Genomic DNA, 21,616 nt, shown 5'->3' on the forward strand with positions numbered 1-21,616 from the left:
GTGTGTGTTGGTCAAGATTTTACATAGACAGTAGTAACTGAAAGTATAACAGTATACATCAAGTATCAGCAGTGCAAGATGAAATTAAATATCTGATTATTATCTGTTATCTTTGAATATCTATTATTAATGATACATGTTTTAAAAAAAGCACTATAACAGACATGAAACTTGACTCACGCTAAATATTGTCATTCCAAATGTTTGCATAGCTGTGCATTAGACACCCTGGCTATAACAGAGGGATATGTTACTTATAAAAATATAAATGGAATGATGAATATTACTCAGGGTCGGACTGGGGGGCCCAGGGCCCACCGGGACTGCTGGTCCAGGGCCCCCCGCCCCCCTACTGCGCCGCTCGACCGCCGCTATGCGCATGCGCGAGCAGCGCTTCTCGTTGAGCAAGCGGCAATGCGCATGCGCAAGCGGCGACGCGATGCGCATCGCCGGAAACTTTTTCAAAGTTTTTATAATATTAGAGGTGGTCTGGCCCGGCGGGGGCCCACGAGGGTCGGGGCCCACCGGGTTTTTTCCCGGTGTCCCGCCGGGCCAGTCCGACACTGATATTACTCCATTATAGATTAATGCTATTCCTGTCTAACTAATACATAGCAGAAATAGAAAATGTAATAAAATTTGCAAAGAGAATAAATTTGCTAATAAAAATTTGAATGTTGCAATGTAATATTCTTAATTTGACTTTTATTGCATTCTAATCTAAATTGTGCATTGCAAACCTTTTAACACCTGCTTGAAGTGGTGTAAACTTTTGGAGCAAACGTAACAAAGTTTTCAATAAGAAGTTTTATTACATAAGCTGCCCACTATCGTAAACTATAAAATGTGCAATCACATTCCTACTGTAGTGTGAGGGACAAAGTGCTTGCAAAGGCAAAACTTGTTCCCTTTGAGAACATTTATTTACATTGTGAATGAATTGCAAACCATTTTCGCATTAGCGACCAATATTAGATTCACCCAATAAAGCCGGAATCGATGTGCTAGCAGTTCTGTGTATGGCTTTAACAATGTACTGTATTCATACATGCCATTGCAGTGTATCTTTAAGTCTAATGTAAATTTAAACAAAGGTCCGGGACCAGATGGTATTTATCCCAGGGTACTAAACAAGTTCTGTGATTGCCAAACCTCTTTACTTAATTTTTAAGGATTCAAAACTAAAGGTTGGTTAATTTAACATCAGGAAAGCTTATCAAAGGTGTATTAAAGCATAAGATAGTTGACTTTATTGCAAATTACAATATTATGATTTTGTTCCAGCAGGGTTTTATGCATAACAGATCTTGCCAGACAAATTTAATTCCATTTAAGCAGTGAGCAGGAACCTCGTCTCTAGGATGGCAGTGGATGTAATATTTTTAGACTTTGATAAAGTACCACACAGAATGTTACTGGCTAAATTAAGAAATATTGACCTGGAACATAGTATTTGTACTATGATAGAGAATTGGATAGATTGCAAAGAGTGGTGGTAAAGGAAACATTTATAATTGAACTAATATTATTACTGTGGTACCACAGGGGTCTGTCCTTTGTCCTTTGCTTTTTAACTTGTTATTTAAGGAACAATAACACCTAAAAATGAAAACATTTTAAAGGAATGACAATGTAATTCTACGCAATTTCATTCTGTTGGTACTAAAGCAAATAAAGTGCTGTTTTGCATTAAAGGGAATTAACACAAACATAAAAACAAGATAATTTTGCCTCTGTATAGGTCCCTGGTAAGGCATCAGCTTGAGTATACAGTGCGGTTTTGGGTTCCTGTCCTTAAGAAGGATATAAAAGAGCTGGAGGGAGTGCAGAAACATGCAACTAAATTGGTTAAAGGGTTGGAAGATTTAATTTATGAAGTCAGACTGTAAAAGTTGGGGTTGTTTTCTTTGGAAAAAACATGATGGGCGGACAGGATGTACTATTTACAAGTACATTTACAAGAGGATATTATAAGCAGATAGTGGAGAATCTTTTTACCCTCAAAAAAGATCAATGTACCAGAGGCCACCCCTTTTAGATAAGAAGAACATAATATTAATTTGAAGCAGCACAGGTGGTTCTTCACAGTGTGGGCAGTGAGGTTGTGGAATACCCTCTTAGGTTGTAATGGCAGATTCTATTAATATCTTTAAAATGACTTGGATGATTTCTTGGACAAACTTAATAGCATAGGCAATTGTTATACTAAAATCTACTAACCATAAAGACATTTCATAAATTCTATATTGATATGAAGGATAGGTCATGTCAGACAAATTGTTATGATGAGGTAAGTAAGATGCTGGACAGCAGGGGAGCAGTAGCGACCTATTTGGATTTTTCCAAAGCGTTCAACACAGTGCCCACTTTTATTTAATTTGTTTATTAATGAATTAGGGGAAGGTTTGGTAAGTAATGAATCAATGTTTATGGATGACACAAAAAAAACATGCAGAAAAAATTATTTTATTTTATACCCAAGTTGTGGCATCCTTGCAGCAGGATCTTGACAAAATGGCAAACTGAGCAGCTGTGTGGCAGACAAGATACAATGTCGATAAATATAAAATCATGCACCTATAATATACAAGCCACTTCTCCCCTGAATGGGACTTCACTAGGGCAATCCATAATGGAAAATGACCTTGGAGTACTTGTAGATAATAAACTTGGTTGTAGCCAGCAATGCCAGTCAGCAGCTTCAAGGGCAAACAAAGTCTTGAGCTATATTAAAAGGGACATAGATTCACGGAAGAAGGAGGTTATTCTTGCACTGCACTTGCACTGGTAATGCCCCATCTAAATGATGCTTTTTAGGTTTGAACTACAGTGCTCAAATAGGAAGTTATTGAATTAGAGAAGGTCCAGAGAAGGGCATCTAAGCTTGTAAAATGTATGGAAATATCTCAGCTATAAGGAAAGTCTAGCCAAGTTGGGGTTGTTCACGCTAGAGAAGAGGTGCTTAAGGGATGATATGAAAGCTATGGGGATCATATAATAATCTCTCTAATGCTTTATTTATCAGTAGGTCCTTCCAACTGACACGTGGGCACCCATTCTAATTAGAAGAAAGGAGGTTCCATCTAAATATTCAGAAGGGCTTTTTTCACAGTGAGAGCTGTGAGGATGTGGAATTCTCTCCATTAATTAGTCGTAATGGTTCATACATAAGATAGCTTTAAGAAAGGGTTGAAAGGTTTTTTAGCAAGTGATTGAATTCAGGTTTATGGAAAATAGCTCATAGTATAAGTTGATCCAGGGACTGGTCCAATTGCCATCTTGGATCAGGAAGGAATTTCTTCCCCCTAAGGCAAATTGTAGAAGCTTCAAGTTTTTTTTGCCTTCTTCTCAACTAGCAGTTAGGCTGGTTATATATATATAATTTAAACATTGAACTTGATGGGTGTGTGTCTTTTGTCAACCTAACTTACACTTACTATGTTACTTTATTGGTATATACATTTGTGTTTAGAATAGTAGCAGTCCAACATCACTAATCTGATCAGTCGCTGTTTTTGGTAGAAATTATATTTCTACATGGCAAATAATTTACAATTTTGTGTAGCAGAGTAATAGAAAAACAACAGACCCAACAGTCATGGCATAAATGCTGCTGATTATGTGTAACTGAATCATTAATTGAGGCTTGTTAAAAATAATAAATAGCAGTCTTCAAAATAATAATAGTTTATTCCAAATAATAGCAGTGTGGAGTTCAATTAGTGAAGTCATTCATTCTGTGAAAAAACAGGTCTCAATTATGGCCATTATTTAAGGAAGGCAGCAAATGCTGTGCATGCTGGTTATACTGCATTTCTTTCTGAAAATCTGAGTAAAATGGCTTGTTCAAAAGAACAGCATACTTTCATTAAAAAGTTGATTGGCGAGGGAAAACATATAAAGAAGTACAGTTAAAATAATCTCAAATGTTTTAAAATGGCAACCAAAACCTGAAAGACAAGGAAGAAAATGAAAAACTACCATTCAAATGGATAGAAGAAGAACTAAAATGGCAAAAACTCGGCTCCAGAAAGATCAAAGAAGGTCTAAAGTTACCTGTGAGTACTGTTAGAATTAGAAGACATGTGAAGCCAAGCTATCGACAAGAAGCCCCCGCAAAGTCCCATTGTTGAAAAAAAAAGCTGTGCTGAAGAGGTTACAGTTTGTCAAAGAAAGCATTGACTGGCTTAAAGAGAAATGGCACACCATTTTGTGGGATAATGAAAGCAAGATTGTTCTTTTTGGGTCAAGGGGCAGCTTGTCAGAAGACCCTCAAACACTGACTTCAAGCTACAGTACACTGTGAAGATGGTGTAGATGGTGATGTTTCTCATACTATGGTGTTGGGCCTTATGCCAAAGAGAAAATGTCCTTGAAATAATTTCTTCAACAAGACAAAGACCCCAAACACACAAGTAAAGATCTTGGTTGTAGACCAACAAGATCTGAATACAACTGTATATAGTTTATATGAGTGTATGGAAGGGTCAGTATGAGTGTGTGTGTATGCATGTGTGCTGGGGTTCACTTAAATTGTTGAGCTAACAATTTCACAGGGGATGACCATCGCACAGAGATAATTAGGCCACTGCATATGAATACTTTTTTAACTGTAAGTAACATCTTTAAAAGAGGGAAGACAGGGGATATCAAATCAACAAATATCAAGGGACTGAACCTCAATTTAACAAATTACATTAAATCATAACCAATAATACTAAATAAAAGAAAAAGTTATTGCAAATTCTGGGATTAAAATCCCTAACCCATAGAAACACACAGATACTGTAAAACCTTCATGTGAGGGGCCCTTCCTACTGATTGTTAATTGCATATACTGTAGTTTCAACAATTGTATGTATGCAAAAAAGACTTCAGTTAAGCCATTGGTACTGAAAGCACATAATGATCATATGCTATTTATCAAAATCAAACAGTAAGCATATATATGAGGACTAAATATGCCTAATATATAATCATAGTCCTTGCTAATTAGAGTAATGATAAAGAGGTCGCATCTATTGTTGGGCGAATAAATTTGCCTGGCGCAAATTCGTGGTGAATAAATTCTTGAAACTCCCACGTAAATTCGCCGGCATCAAAAAATGTTAGTCGACACTGCCATCAAAAGTGATGTGGCATCAATTTTCGAGTTTCACTAATTTTTCATGAATTTTTCAGTGAAACGGGAGAAATTCGCCAATCACTAGTCGCAACCACATCTTGGACTAATTCACTTGATCCAAAATAGTGGTATAATGCATTTTGAGCTTAATGAATTTACAAATGTCTCCAGACAGAGTTATAATGCTTGTCCACAATAGCAGGACAGCTTGAGTTAAAGAAATAAAGCTTGAACCACGCTGATTCGGCACACATGGCCTTTGGAGAAAGTTGTCAAAGTGTTTAGATATGCCGACAAGTAGGGGGGCTCCCCCTTCATGCCCCTTCATAATAAAGAAAGACTTATTGGCTAAATGAACTTAAAGCCGACACATGGATGTGGCATCATATGAGTTGCACAATATTGGGAGCTCATCTCTTCAAAGGCTGCTGGGTTTTCATTCGCGATAAGTATAAAGTGTATTGAGCACACTTACTTTCATGTGGGTGGATAAATAGAGCTTTACACACAGTACTGACATTTATCCCATTTTGTGTGCCCTAATGAGTCAGCACTGGGAATTATTGTGTGTCTTAGAATGTTGTGATAAAATACATAAACCAATGCAAGTTTTCACTGCTACTTATCTGTGGTTGATTTTATTTTTTAAATAAACCAGTTACATTTACCTAGCCAGACATACAATATACTGCATAATTCTACCAGAGTACAAGGCCTATCTCTAAGTCTGTACACTTGAGTGCCACCTCTGCCAGGTGGCACAGATGATCAATAATCCTTCTACTCTCTTTCTTGGAGCAATAGGCTGCCGATCCTAAATTTCACTCCTATGTAAGCAAAAAACAGATCTATTCTCACATTTGCTACTCCTAATGAACATACCTCTACCATCCACCTCCTTCATCAGTTGGGATCCAAAGACAACACACACACTTGACTTCCTTGTTTAAAGACTAGGGAATCCAACAATAGAAAAGTTCCTCCTCCCAACTGTAAAACAAGCCATGCCCTGAGCTGGGATTAAGACATTAGGGGCCTTTTTGGACTACAGATATCTTGACCATTTCATATCCCTACACATATATTAAAGGAGAAGTAACGCTTAAATAAAGAAATAGGGCAGAAATGTTGTACATTATGTTTTGGGCTTCTGCACCAGCCCAATGGAACTAAAGTGTCTTAGCAGTAAAGATATGTGCCTCCAAAGACGGCCTTGTAGCTCTCCATCTTCTTTTCTGCTGATTCACTTCTTCTGTGATTCTGTGCTGCTGTCAGTTATTGATGCACAATATACTGAATATATATAGTATGACAGGCAAGTAGATTGCTCCAATTGCGCATGCACCAATACGGCGCTCACAAACAGAAGAAGACCATAGATCCAAAAGGTGGCACCCATGAGCTCCTCTCCTCTTACTCTGCACCGATACTTGAGCAAACTCTTAGGGGCAATATCAGGGGTAACTAGCTATGGAGGGTGGGGTTTGAAAGCAGGGGGGGGACTACCTAGGGTAGTATGTAGGGGATTTTCCTATGGGAAGGATACAGTGGCATATCTATAAAAATATGGATAAGAAAAGTGAAGACAAATGTTTTTCATTAGGGAGAACCTGTAGCTCAGATTATTTGTTACTAGCATTTTGTTGTGTAGTTCTTCTACAGTTGTTCTACATAAAATGTGTTTGGAACTCATGCCATTGCCTACTCTTGCAGGTTTCTTTTATATACTACTTAAAGGACAAGGAAAGGTTAAATCAATTGGGGGTGCTAATTTGTTAGGCACCACCTAGAGGAAGATTTCTAGCTTCTAAATTCCAGTTTTACTCTGCTGTGCATGTGCAAAATGAAAGGTAGTCTAAATAAATAGCTTGAACCGAAGAAAACATGGCGTTGCTGTGCTGCTATAATAGCACACTGGTCTAGGGCACAATAATGAGATCTCATTCAAATATTAATGCAGCCTTAACATTAAAAATCCTTCCTCTAACTTTTCAGTGAACCAGGCAAAAGAACATCATTCGTGCCATTTACCCTGTGACATCAGCTAAAAGTGCAAGTTAGAGAGTTAAAAAGCCATATCATAGCTCAAGATTCTTGAGCTTCTTTTGTTAAGACCTCAATAACTATGTCTAATCACTTTATCTGCGGTACTAAAAAAGAAACACATGCATATGGTCTATAAGGACAAGTAGAAAACTTTTGCACAATAAGGAAAATCTTTTGACAACAATGACAAAAATATTATAAAGAAGGCCTTCACGCAAAAGTCATGCTTTAACTTCATACTTAAAAGAACAATTCAGTGTGGAAATAAAAACTGTTAATAGAAAGGCTGTGCAAAATAAAGAATGTTTCTAATATAAACAAAAATGTAATCTATAAAGGCTGGAGTGACTGTATGTCTGGATATTAAATAATATAGTTAATATAGTTAGTCTTTTAAGGAAACCACAAGGTCACTGAAAGTGAATAATCTCGTGGGCATACCATATTTCACATTTAAAGACATACAGTAATTAGAAAGCCCAAGCTAATAATAAAATATTCATATGCTATAATGGTATAGTGCTCTGTCCTTAGATTTATTGATTGATTCAAACAAAGCTTTCAGCTAGCTGGTGATTTCTATAATCTATTTTGGCACCACCCAAACGGCCTCTTTCTTACAAGAATCCAGCCGATTGTAAAGTGAATATGACTGCATTGTATTTTGTGCAAATATATATTCTATTTAGCAACTATTTTAATTTTTTTTTACTGATTCCCCCGAAGAAAATCTCAGTATTATTAAAGTTATACTGACATGTTCCTATAAAAATCATAGGAACGTGTCTATAAAGTAAAGTATAAAGTAAATGCTTCACCCGTAATTGTTCCCAGAAAAGCCCCCCCGCAAAGCTGCCCCCAGCCCCGCAAACCTGCTGGAATACAGCACCACTGTGAAATATGCAAAAGTACATTTTAATACATTTAGAGACACCTTTTGCAGCAATAACTACATACAGTATCAGCTTTGCACACTGTTTGGGAGTGTTTGGTCCCATTTTACCTAACATTTCTCCATGTTTGATTTCTGTCATGCCGTATGCCAGTTGTACACCTCAATTTTCAAACACTGCAACATATTCTCTATTGGACTGAAATAAGGCTGTTCCTGGGCTATTGCCGTACATTTACCTTTTTTTTGTTCTGCCCGATCTCAATCCAGCTGAGAGTCTGTGGATCTGCTTGAAAATTGAGGCTAACCATTCAAGTGTCAACAATCTGAACAACTTTAATGCACCAGTTGTATCTTTATATTTTATAGAACACATAGTTACATAGTTAAATTGGGTTGAAAAAAGACAAAGTCCATCAAGTTCAACCCCTCCAAATGAAAACCCAGCATCCATACACACACCTCTCCCTACTTTCACATAAATTATATATATACCCATATCTATACTAACTATAGAGCTTAGTATCACAATAGCCTTTGATGTTATGTCTGTCCAAAAAATTATCCAAGCCATTCTTAAAGGCATTAACTGAATCAGCCATCACAACATCACCCGGCAGTGCATTCCACAACCTCACTGTCCTGACTGTGAAGAACCCCCTACGTTGCTTCAAATGAAGTTCTTTTCTTCTAGTCTAAAGGGGTGGCATCTGGTACGATGATCCACTTTATGGGTAAAAAGGTCCCCTGCCATTTGTCTATAATGTCCTCTAATGTACTTGTAAAGTGTAATCAAGTGCCTTTTTTCCAGAGAAAACAACCCCAACCTTGACAGTCTACCATCATAATTTAAGTCTTCCATCCCTCTAACCAATTTAGTTGCACATCTCTGCACTCTCTCCAGCTCATTTATATCCCTCTTAAGGACTGGAGTCCAAAACTGCACTGCATACTCCAGATAAGGCCTTACCAGGGACCTATAAAGAGGCATAATTATGTTTTCATCCCTTGAGTTAATGCCCTTTTTTATGCAAGACAGAACTTTATTTGCTTTAGTAGCCACAGAATGACACTGACCAGAATTAGACAACGTGTTATCTACAAAAACCCCTAGATCCTTCTCATTTAAGGAAACTCCCAACATTTAGTGTATAACTTGCATTTATATTATTTTTGCCAAAGTGCATAACCTTGCATTTATTTATTTATTTACATTGAACCTCATTTTCCAGTTTGCTGCCCAGTTCTCCAACTTAGACAAATCACTCTGCAAAGTGGCAGCATCCTGCATGGAACCTATAGTTCTGCACAATTTAGTAATATCTGCAAAAATAGAAACAGTACTTTCAATGCCCACCTCCAGGTTATTAATAAACAAGTTGAAAAACAAGGGACCTAGTACAGAGCCTTGCGGTAAGCCACTAACAACACTGGTCCAATTACAAAATGTTCCATTTACCACCACTCTTTGTAGTCTATCTTTTAGCCAGTTCTCTATCCAGGTACAAATACTATGTTCCAGGCCAACATTCCTTAATTTAACCAGTAACCTTTTGTGTGACACTGTATCAAATGCTTTAGCAAAGTCTAAGTAAATCACATTCATTGCCATCCCAGAATCGAGGTCTCTACTTACCTTCTCATAAAAATAAATTAAGTTAGTCTGGCAAGATCTAAAACCATGCTGGCACAAACTCATAGTATTATGATTTGCTATGAAGTCCAGTATCTTAACCTTTAATAACCTTCGAAAAGCTTTCCTACCACTGACGTCAGACTAACTGGCCTATAGTTTTGAGGCTGAGAACGGGATCCTTTTTTGAATAGAGGCAATAGAGGCTATTCGCCAGTCTCTCAGCACTATGCCATATCTCAACGAATCCTGAAAAATTAAGTAAAGTGGTTTGGCAATCACAGAGCTAAGCTTGCTAAGTACCCTGGGATGAATACCATCTGGCCCCGGACCTTTGTTAATCTTAACATGCTCTAGTCTCTTTTGAATTTCCTCATGTGTGAATCATGTATCATTAGTTGTATTACTATAATTGGGACTATTAAAGACTTCCCATTTTTGTTCTGTTTAACCCTGTGAAAAGTATTTCCCACTAAATATGATGCAGAGAAGCCCTTATACTGTCAAAGTTTGCACGTCTGAAATTTTGTGTTTTAGTTACTCCCTTATAGAATTGCTTCTGCAACAGAATCTCAAAGGAGACCATGTTATGATCACTATTCCCTAAATGCTCACCCATACAAATGTTAGAGATGAGTTCAGTATTATTAGTTATTACAAGGTCCAAAAGAGAGTTATTCCTAGTAGGTTCTTGAACGAGCTGGAATAAAAAGTTGTCATTCAGCATATTTACAAACCTACTAGCTTTTCTGTCTTAGCAACCCCATTATCCCAGTCAATGTCTGGATAATTGAAGTCACCCATAGCAACAACTTGACCCAGCTGTGAAGCCGCTTGTATGCTGGGCTTCATACTCGACACTTATATGAGGTGGTTTATAGCATACACCAATGATAATTCTTTTTGTAACCTTTTGCCCAGTCAAAATCTCTACCCAGAGGGATTCTACACCCTCACCAGTGCCAGCTATGGTTATTAATTCATAGCCACAGTGCCACATGGCTTTAATTCAGGCTTTACATACAAACACACTCCTCCACCAATTTTAATCCCTCTGTCCCTCCTAAAAAGGGTGTAACCATTTAAATTCACAATCCAGTCACATGTTTCATCCCACCAGGTTTCAGTGATACCAATTATATAATAATTTTTAGAGCATGCAATTAATTCTAGGTCTCCCATTTTACCTGACAAACTCTGTGTATTTACCAGCATACAGCGTAGGTTACTAGTTTTACTTATGACATTTGCATTACTTAGTGGAGAATTATATGTTAAGTTAGTATTATTCTGTTTTCCTTGCAACAGAGGGACCTCCTTAGCCGGTAAACTGAATGCCCCCCTCACTCCTCCCCCATGACCCCTTACTAATCCCACTGCCCCATCTACCCTAGCTTCCCCATAGTTCTTTATCTCACCCCCCCCCTTGCCTAGTTTTAACACTCCTCCAACCTCTTAGCCATTCTTTCCCCTAGCACCGTGGACACCCTTCCATTGAGGTGCCAACCGTCACGACTGTATAGGTTGTACCCCAAGGAAAAATCAGCCCAGTGCTCTAGGAACCCAAACCCTTCCTTCCTACACCAAGACTTGAGTCACGCATTTAGCTCCCTAAACTCCCGCTGTTTTCCTAAACTTGCACGTGGCACAGGCAAAATTTCAGAAAAGATGATATTGGAAGACATTTCCTTGATCTTAGAGCCTAGATCCCTGAAATCATGCTTTAATTTCTTCCATCTACCATTTATTTTGTCTTTAGTACCGATATGCACTAAGACAGGTCATGCCCAGCCCCACCCAATAATTTGTCTATCCGATCAACCACATGCCAGACCCTGGCACCAGGTAGACAGCAAACTGTTCGGTTGTATCGAACCAGATGACAAATTACCCTATCCACTTTCCTAATAATTGAGTCCCCTACAACCACAATCTTCTTAGGCCTGACACTACTCTCCTCCCCACCACTACTAGAGAAACTGGTCTCCCAGCTGTTAGAGAGATAAGCCCCATCTAGAATTGCCAATCCAGAGTTCATACTCCCATCATCTTCACACAATCTGGCAAATTTGTTGCGATGTATAAGCTCCTGATCAGCCTCCATTTTCCTTTTGCCCATCTTAGATTTTCTAAGATTTCAACATCCTGCTGCTGTTCTGTTCCAACCAAACTATCTGACCCCGCTAGGTCCTGCTCAGTAAGCAAAAGACTCCTTTCATGATTGTCAATCGACCGCAGTGTTGCAATTTGTTGCTCTAGTGCTCAACTCGAGCCTCCAAAGTGGCAATTTGCTCACAACAACCACAGAGGTAAGCATTTTGGATCTCTTGTTCCAAATCTGCATACATATGGCAGACTGTGCACCGAGTCAGACCTTCAATCTTGCTAGTACTCATTATCCCAGTTACAGATATATATATATATATATATATATATATATATATATATATATATATATATATATATATATATATATATATATATATATATATATATATATATAAAATAAGATTAGGGTTTAGAACAAACTTTTGACCTAGTTTGAACCTCCTTTATTTTGAAACTCTGGTTTGTAACTCCACTTACAGAAATCTGGTGTTTGTAACTCCACTTACAGAACTCCGGTGTTTGTAACTCCACTTACAGAACTCCGTTGTTTGTAACTCCACTTACAGAACTCCGTTGTTTGTAACTCCACTTACAGATCCCCCACTTAAAGAGCAAACACTTAAGAGAAGCTAACACTAGAGCAAGCTCCACTGGAGTCCCAGGGGTTCTATTTATACAGTCTGTTCAAGTGCAACTAATCAAACCCCACCCCCCTCAAACGGAGGGAAAACTAACTGCAAAGTAAAGCAGGTTGTGACAAACTTGCTGTAAGCACACTAGCACACCAAACTTTGCTGTTTAGCATCCAAGACAGAAAAAAAAAACCTAAAAAAATAAAACCACAGTATTAATATAAAATAGCTATTAATAACAAATACTTATCCTTTTCAGTTGATTTGTTTGCTTTTAGATGCTTTTTTCCCAGACAGCCACAGGAAAGAAAATCTTCTGCCTTAGAGGAAAGTGAACTGAAAAGAGTGCATTTCGCTGCATCATATGCGTTGCAGAGGGATACCCAGCACAGGCAGGGTTAATATTCCCTATCAGCCAAATAATCAAGTGGCAGCTGAGAGACGAGCTACCTAGGAATATAAAGGGGACATGTTCCCACACCTTGGGTTTCCAGGTCTTGGAACAAAAGCCTGAGAGAGGACCAAGGGGCCTGTGGAGCCTGAGACACAGAGAGTGTCTGATAAAGAAAGACAGAGAGCCTGAGCTTGAGAGAAAGCAAGAGAGGCTGAATGTTGAGAGACTGCAATATTTTGATGCTATATTGCCATATGAAGAAAATTCTTCATATTGCAACTTCCTTTTAATATATAACATGCCTTATTGAAACAGTAGTATTTCAGCAGTGACAAAGTTTATTGGATTAACAGAAAATATGCAATATGCATCATAACAAAATTAGACAGGTGCATACATTTGGGCACCCCAACAGAGATATTACATCAATACTTAGTTGAGCCTCCTTTTGCAAATTTAACAGCCTCTAGATGCCTCCTATAGCCTTTGATTAGTGTCTGCATTCTGGATGGCAGTATTTTGAATCATTCATCCATACAAATTCTATCCAGTTCAGTTAAATTTGATGGCTGGCAAGCATGGACAGCCTGCTTCAAATCATCTCATAGATTTTTGATGATAGTCAAGTCGGGGGACTGTGACAGCCATTCCAGAATATTGTACTTCTCCCTCTGCATAAATGCCTTTGTAGATTGTCGAAGTGTGTTTAGGGTCATGGTCTTGTTGGAATATACAACCCCTTCAACTTTGTGACTGATGCTTGAACATTTTCCTGAAGAATTTGTTGATATTGGGTTGAATTCATCCGACCCTCGACTTTAACAAGGGCACCAGTCCCTGAACTAGCCACACAGCCCCACAGCATGATGGAACCCCCACCAAATTTGACAGTAGTTAGCAGGCAAAGCACTTTTTGTTATGACCAAATAACTAAATTTTAGTCTCATCAGTTCAAAGCACTTTGTTCCAAAATGACTGTGGCTTGTCTAAATGAGCTTTTGCATACAACAGGGGCAGGCAATATAGGATTGATAGCTGTAACTTTTATATGAGTTTATAAAAAGGTATGTATGTTTTAAAGAAAGAAATAATTTGGGTTTTATTTTAATTTGCAGAGGACTTTCATTGTACTGCTTTTTAATGTGTGGGTGACAGGTTAAGGAACTAACCAGCCATTACAAGAAAAAGGTGATAGATTGCATACAACAACTTGAAAAGGAAGAAGCCATCAATTGAGTATACCACCACCTGTACCCCAGAGAAGCCTCACCATGCTTATATGGACCCCCACGATACACAAAAAGGAGCCCCACTCAGGCCCATTGTCAGCAGCATCAATTTAGTGACTTACAACATTGCAAACATACTTGGCTAACATCTTAGCCCCGTTGGTAAGCTCTAAACAGTGCATCATATTCAGAATGCCAGAGAGTTTGTCATCCGGATTCATGGTGTTTAACTAGAGGCAGAAGACCACTAGGCTGAGGCCCAGAACCGGGGCGCGGCAGTCCTGAACTGGGCCGCCGAGCCTAGCATACAATTAATGGCGACGTGCCCAAATTGGACATGCAGTTGCCGCTGCCCCCCCCCCCCGTGCTTGCAAATTTTTTTTCCTTTAGACCGGTCCCTGGGCCAAAAAACTTTGGGGACTGCTGCTCTACACAATGTATAAACATATCTTTGTGATTACATTTTCTTAAAAACACTATAAATAATTAAGAAAGCCCCAAAATGACCCCTACTAAGTTTGGCCAGTTACAGATACCCACAGCAATGAATAAAATTAAGATTAATTTTAAATAGATGACAATTAAATGCTTAATGCTGATTGTTTGCTAGAGATAATAAGACCAGTAGAAAGCATTGCAGCTTATTTTGTAATAGCATATCAAGAATTACAGCAGGGACAAAAAAATTATAATAATCTGTTGGAAGCATCAGCTAAAGTAGCTAATAATGTACCTGATCTAAACAGAGCCAGAGAAAGTTAAATTCTGCATTAACATAAGGGGTTCTTAACTCACTTGAATGGATAATAGCTCAACCAGCCCCCCACCCCCAGTGGCCATTAGGTAATATCAGCAAACAAGAAACGGATCCGCACACACGCTATAATCAGCAGTTGGGGGGACACCCCTCTTTATTATATCACCTCGTGATCAACGTTTCGGGGGGATAAACCTCCCTTCATCAGGATAAGAATACAAATGTGAACAGTCCCTATATTGGTGAAACCCCTCCCCTTCCCAGGGTGGGTTAATTAATCAATTAGCAAACAACTGTGAAATTTTCAATATAGCCAGTTACATCACTGTGCAAATATATACTTAATTTATCCAGTTTTACTTTATACAATCAGGTTAAAAAGATTTTTTCATAAGAAAATTTTTTATATAAGGAAAAAAATTTTTTTTTAAACAACAGTGATAAATATTTAAACAATTTTCCATACACATAATAAAACGTGAAAAGTGCATATGTGCTTACTAAATATTACAGGATCAATTACTCACTGTATAAATAGTGTTCTATTATGTATTGATACTCTGTTTATTCTCCATGTGCCTCATCTATAAAGGTAAAACAAGAAAAGGGGTAAGAACAAAGGAAAGAGAAAACTGAGAATGAGAAAGAACCACCATCTTTAAAAACATCCATAAAAACAGGGGCCTCAATGAAAATTACAGCTTAACATGTTTTTTATAATGTTTTTATGGATGTTTTTAAAGATGGTGGTTCTTTCTCATTCTCAGTTTTCTCTTTCCTTTGTTCTTACCCCTTTTCTTGTTTTACCTTTATAGATGAGGCACATGGAGAATAAACAGAGTATCAATACATCAATAACACTATTTATACAGTGAGTAATTGATCCTGTAATATTTAGTAAGCACATATGCACTTTTCACGTTTTATTATGTGTATGGAAAATTGTTTAAATATTTATCACTGTTGTTTAAAAAAAAACTTTTTTTAAAAAAATTTTTTCCTTATATAAAAAATTTTCTTATGAAAAAATCTTTTTAACCTGATTGTATAAAGTAAAACTGGATAAATTAAGTATATATTTGCACAGTGATGTAACTGGCTATATTGAAAATTTCACAGTTGTTTGCTAATTGATTAATTAACCCACCCTGGGAAGGGGAGGGGTTTCACCAATATAGGGACTGTTCACATTTGTATTCTTATCCTGATGAAGGGAGGTTTATCCCCCCGAAACGTTCATCACGAGGTGATATAATAAAGAGGGGTGTCCCCCCAACTGCTGATTATAGCGTGTGTGCGGATCCGTTTCTTGTTTGCTGTTGCTAAGGGACCTGGCCGGGGTCAACGGAGAAACCAGCACCACCAACGCAGTGAGAGGAAAGGCGAGTGTGCGGTAGGAACATATATTACATTAGGTAATATCACCATGCTGGATTTCTATAAGATTATTATTAAAAGAGCAGAAGGAAATAAGAATTGTGATCCCAGTGAGATTTTATTGAAAGACTAAATGCAGTATATCCAGCCATAGCTAGACCCAGCCCAACTTTACAAATACAGACCTTGCTTTAAAGGAATTGTTCAGTATAAAAACTGGGTAAATAGATATACTGCAAGATAAAAAAAATATTTCTAATATAGTTAGTTAGTCAAAAATGTAATGTATAAAGGCTGGAGTGACTGGATGTGTAACATAATAGCTAGAACACTACTTCCTGCTTTGCAGCTCTCTTGGTTTCCACTAATTGTTTACCAGGCAGTAACCAATCAGACACTTAAGGGGATACCACATGGGTCATAACTCAGTTAACCGTTATGTCCAAGGTGGCCCCCCTTCAAGTCGCTAACTAACTCAGAGTTAGCTGAAAAGCAGAAAGTTGTATTTTGTTCTGTTATGTAAGATATTCAGTCACTCCAGCCTTTATACATTACATTTTTGCCTAAATATATTAGAAATATTTTTTATTTTCCATAGCCTATCTATTTAACCAGTATTTATTTTTACACTGAACTGTTCATTTAATTGAATTAAGAATTTGTGGGGAACATTTGTTGTAGTTTACAGGATAGAGAGGAGATTAAAGAAGATATATACTGTTCTTTAGCCATTTATAGAGCTCAATTGTAGCAGGATAACATGAACTTGAAATGGATTAAGTCAGGATCAGTTTGTGACTTTCTCCACTGTCGTTCAGCTGATCTACTACATCTTCTGAGGTACTGAGTGTGCCAGGGGTGGGGTTTAGCTGGTAAACTGTGATGGGTGGTAGAAGGAGCAAGGAGTCTAGAGCTGTTGAAAGAGAATTATTTTAGGGTGAAGCTGGACAGGAAAGATTGTTAATATGAGAGATTGGCTATGCCGCTACTGTTGATACTTGTTGTGGATCAAATGTGTTAAGGTTTCTATGTGGATGTGTGAATGGAGAGAGATGGTGAAAGGGTTATCTGAAAGGATGGTCGGATACATCAATATCCATCAATATATATGAAAGGATGTTTGAAGTAAAAAAATACCATGCTGAATGCTATGGAAGCTTTTCTCTTATGAGAAAATATTAAGCAGCATATTTATTCCACTTACTTTATACACTTCATTCTTTATTACTACATGAAACTCAACAAACACAGGCAGCTGAGTTAGATTAATGCTACATAGTATAAATTTACTGTATGTTTGCTAACCAAAATCACCTACCAGTTAATATTTTTGTTCTTAAACCAGTCTGTCCAAAGAATTTCCCTAAAAAAAAATGACATTTATTAGAACTTTTTGTACAAATAATTGCTTTCATCAATAAATTAATCCAAAGCATGTCAATGCAATTTTTTATATATTTGTTCAGATTTACAGGATTTGTGTTATTTCTTTTTTTGAAAAAAGATATAATACAAAATGTAATTGAACCCCTGGGTTAGAATGACCATTTAATCTCACTTAATGGCTGGTGCAAAAAACAAATGCACACCGGGGCAACAAAAACCCTGAATTCCAAAAAAAGCTAATTTTAAATTTTAAGGGCTGCCCTTTGGACCACTGATTGAGAGTAGGGGGTGCTATTAAATTGTTAATGTTCTCAATTTATTCCCTTAAGAAGTAAATGTAAAAGCACCAAGAACCACCCTATGTGGCTTAATATACAAATAAAGAAGTTAATAGGAAAGAAAAGCAAGGCATTTAAAAACTACAAGTCTGTGGGACAGAAGCTGCATTTAATGAATATAAACACTGTAATAAATGTTAAATGTAAAACCGAAATCCAGAAGGCAAAGATAGGAAACGAGGAGTACATTGTGGCAGAGGCTAAGACTAACCCCTAAACCCCTATATTAATAGTAAAAAGCTGTAGGCTGAGAGTGTTTCTCCTTTAAATAATGGTACCAGTATGGTTGTAACAGACACAGAAAAGGCAATTGTTCTAAATCTTTGCTTTTATTCAGTGTATACAATAAAGGAGACAGAGTTCCTGGGCTCACTTCATAGTTGCACTGTTGGCTAATCTAGTCAGTGGCTGACTCAGGATATGGTTCATAAAGCTTTAATAAAATTAAAGAGGAACAAGGCGACAGGGCCAGATAGCATACACCCCCAGGTGTTCAGTTTTAGACTGGCCTCTATTTCTGATTTTCTCAGGTACGATTCCAGGTACCTGTTATGGTACCCATGTATTGCAGGAAAGCTGATGTCATTCCAATATTAAAAAAAGGAATTACGATCTCAAATATTGGCCAGTAAGTTTGACATCTGTGGTATGCAAATTATTTGAAGGGTAGTTTATGGATCACATTCAGAATTTTGTCTTAGTGAATGGCATTATCAGCAGCAGTATTGTGTCCATTTTTATTTAACTTGTTCATTAATGACTGAGGGGAGGGCATTTTAAGTAATGTATCTGTGTTTGCACAGTGTACAGAGAGTACAAAAACAATTATATGCCCTTTTTGATGTATTGTTAATACTGTAAGGCAGGGATCACCAACCTTTTTCACTCGTGAGCAACATTCAGATGTAAAAAGAGTTCGGGAGCAACACAAGCATGAAAAATGTTGCTGGGTGGCTCAAAATAAGGGCTGCGATTGGCTATTTGGTAGCCCTTATGTGGATTGGTAGCCCACAGGAGACTCTATTTGGCAGTACTGGTTTTTATACAACCAAAACTTGTCTCCAAGCCTGGAATTCAAAAATAAGCACCTGTTTTAAGGCCACTGGGAGCAACATCCAAGGGGTTGGGGAGCAACATGTTGCTGAAGAGCTACTGGTTGGGGATCACTGCTGTAAGGCATTGTTTACATGGATTACACTCAACAATCATACTTAAATTGAGTCTGTTCAAAATGCTGCTCCTACAACAATTTCACCTACTAAATGTCTTTGTAAATATGTTCTTTAGCTGGAAAGTTGTATTGCAAATATTTATGCTCTCACTCTGAGTTTGGATTATTCAATGACTTTGGTGGAGGAGAAAATATAAAACAGTTGAATTGAAATTACTATCAATGCTATTTTTGCACACAAAAATTAGAAGGTGGCAAAGTGTGATATTTCGGTCCAAATCCATGACTGGCAAAAAAATTTGCTCATCACTAACCATAAACTAACAACCTTGAATTTATTATTATTACTACTTCAGTAATGAGACAGTCAAGTTCTGTGTTGCATTAAAAATGGAAAGCACTTGAACAAAAATGTAAAAGGGATGAAAAAGGAAAAGATTAATACCATCGGATCTTGGACACTTATTTACTTTAACAAGTTCTAGTGTTTTTTTTTAACTTTCTCCCGAATCAGCCTGCAAGTTACATTATTACAATTGGGACTATTTAAATAGCAAACCTAGCTGGGTTCCCAGTAAACAGACAAAAATTATTAGTTCAGCTTTTTCTCTGCTTTCATCAACAAATTTACCACCCCTTGGTACTAAAGCTCAGCTTAGATACTTATATATTTAAAATAAAATTGTTTATTTTACTCTATGCTGCAATTTCCTTTTCTCTCTTTTTTTTAGCTTGTTGGATTGCTTTTCTGCAAGCTTTATTGGTCTACTCTGCTATTTAGCACTGACGGAAGCGAAACATTAGGCAAAATAAATCTACAATTAAACAACCCATACTTTAAACAGATTATAGAATATAATGTACTTGAAGTGTACCTGTTGCCCTAAAATGTTTAACCCTATAAATGCAGTATTTTCTGTCTTGCCCCTAGCATCTAGTGGTCACAGAGTTTTATATAAATTGCACCAGACACTAGAGTAACAGAATACTGGCACCATAGATTCTACATTACCAGGTTTGTATTTGATTTGAAGAGCTTGCACAGGAAGGGTAATGCTCTTTGATTTAATGCAGAGCAATTCAACACTAACTAATGTCTCTCATTATATATTAATTAAACCTTAGATAGCTGCTAATGATTTCTAGAAAGCATACCTTTATTTTTAATACAAAAATGACACAGTATAGTTCATAAGAAAACAAAAAGTCGTTATTTGTTTCATAAACATGAACCAGGGAGTATATAGAAGCAACAGTCAGACATTTTCTTGTACCATTAGATAACAGGGCTTCAGTATTTAATCCTCTCAATGCATAATTAAATCTAACGTTTGAAGTTTTAATTTTATATTATATTTATTATATAAATCTTTAGCTGCCAGAAGGTTTTTTTTTAGCAATATATTGCTGTTCAGAAAGAAGCAATTAGGTAATTAGGCAAAAACTTGCCTATCACATGGCAAAATGCTTTAAATTTGCACAAAATCCAATTATAATATAACAGAATAATTTTTTACCTAGTTTACAGTACATAGCAATGCCAAGTGTGGTTCATGCAATTTCTAAATAGCTTTTTGTTAGCAGGGATAATCTAACAATAAATAACTAAATAGCCTAATAGTATAAGCACATATATTTTTAGTTAAAAGATTTTAATATTGGGGGTCCTTTCATGGAATTTCCCTAACAGACGGGTTAGTGGTGCTAATTTAATGTAACATTGCAAAGTGTTCTTACGTCCAAAAAAGGGAAAAAGGATTAGAGCCTATTTCTAAAAATATGATCCAAATATAAGATATATAAGATTTGCCATGAATATGTTGCCTATATACAGTATAGGTCAGTTGTAGACAAAACAGTAGCACAAAGCTTCCGTTTTACAAAATTCTACATGTTAAAGCTCAATTTTGCTTTGTATTTGCACCAAAGTAACATTTAAAATAAGGGTAACATCTTACACTATTGGCATAGCCCTCTGAAATCAATAGGACAGATTATGATTATTAAAATGTGAATGCAAAGGTGCAAAATTAAATGGGTGTTTGGCATAACACACCATTTTTAAAATTATGCAACTTTTTTATGCTCCACTACTAATAAAAATCAAATACCTGTTTCCCTTTTTACAGCACCATACCCTGCTTTGCTGCAAGCTACCCATAATTTATATCAGATCTTTATGAGATGTCATATGAGCACAAGGACAATCACAACCCCAATAAAATTGACTGCACAAATTCATAAAATAATCAAAATACATAACTCCATATTTAATAAATGGCACTAAATGTACCCAAGAGTATTAATCCATAGCAACTGCTTACCCTCAACCAGCCTCTTACTATACAAACCTTTCAACACATTACGTGCTACAATACAAAGTTCTGCAGGGCAATGGTCCTGGTGGCAAAAACTACATTCTCCCCCAGGTAACTCATGTCTTCTCCAACCTAGCCCCCAGGAATAATCAATAGTCTTTTACTTCAATATCCAGATTTCTTGACAGTTTACAATGATTTATGATCTC

At 37.0% G+C, this 21,616-nt stretch overlaps 1 protein-coding gene across 5 annotated transcripts in view; it reads right to left on the minus strand.

Moving 5' to 3' along the window:
* pcbp2.S (poly(rC) binding protein 2 S homeolog) overlaps positions 1-21,616 on the minus strand; it is a 495,331-nt gene that overhangs the window by 210,016 nt on the left and 263,699 nt on the right. For 4 of the 5 annotated variants that reach the window (XM_041567626.1, XM_041567622.1, XM_041567624.1 and 1 more), the window contains exon 3: positions 17,513-17,557. The exons of the other annotated variant lie outside the window; for it this stretch is intronic. The gene's annotated coding sequence lies outside the window, so the exon portion shown is untranslated. The remainder of the gene's footprint in view (positions 1-17,512; positions 17,558-21,616) is intronic. 5 annotated transcript variants of the gene reach the window in all.

The sequence above is a fragment of the Xenopus laevis genome, chromosome 6S (assembly GCF_017654675.1).
Source record: "Xenopus laevis strain J_2021 chromosome 6S, Xenopus_laevis_v10.1, whole genome shotgun sequence".
Classification (NCBI taxonomy): Eukaryota; Metazoa; Chordata; class Amphibia; order Anura; family Pipidae; genus Xenopus; species Xenopus laevis.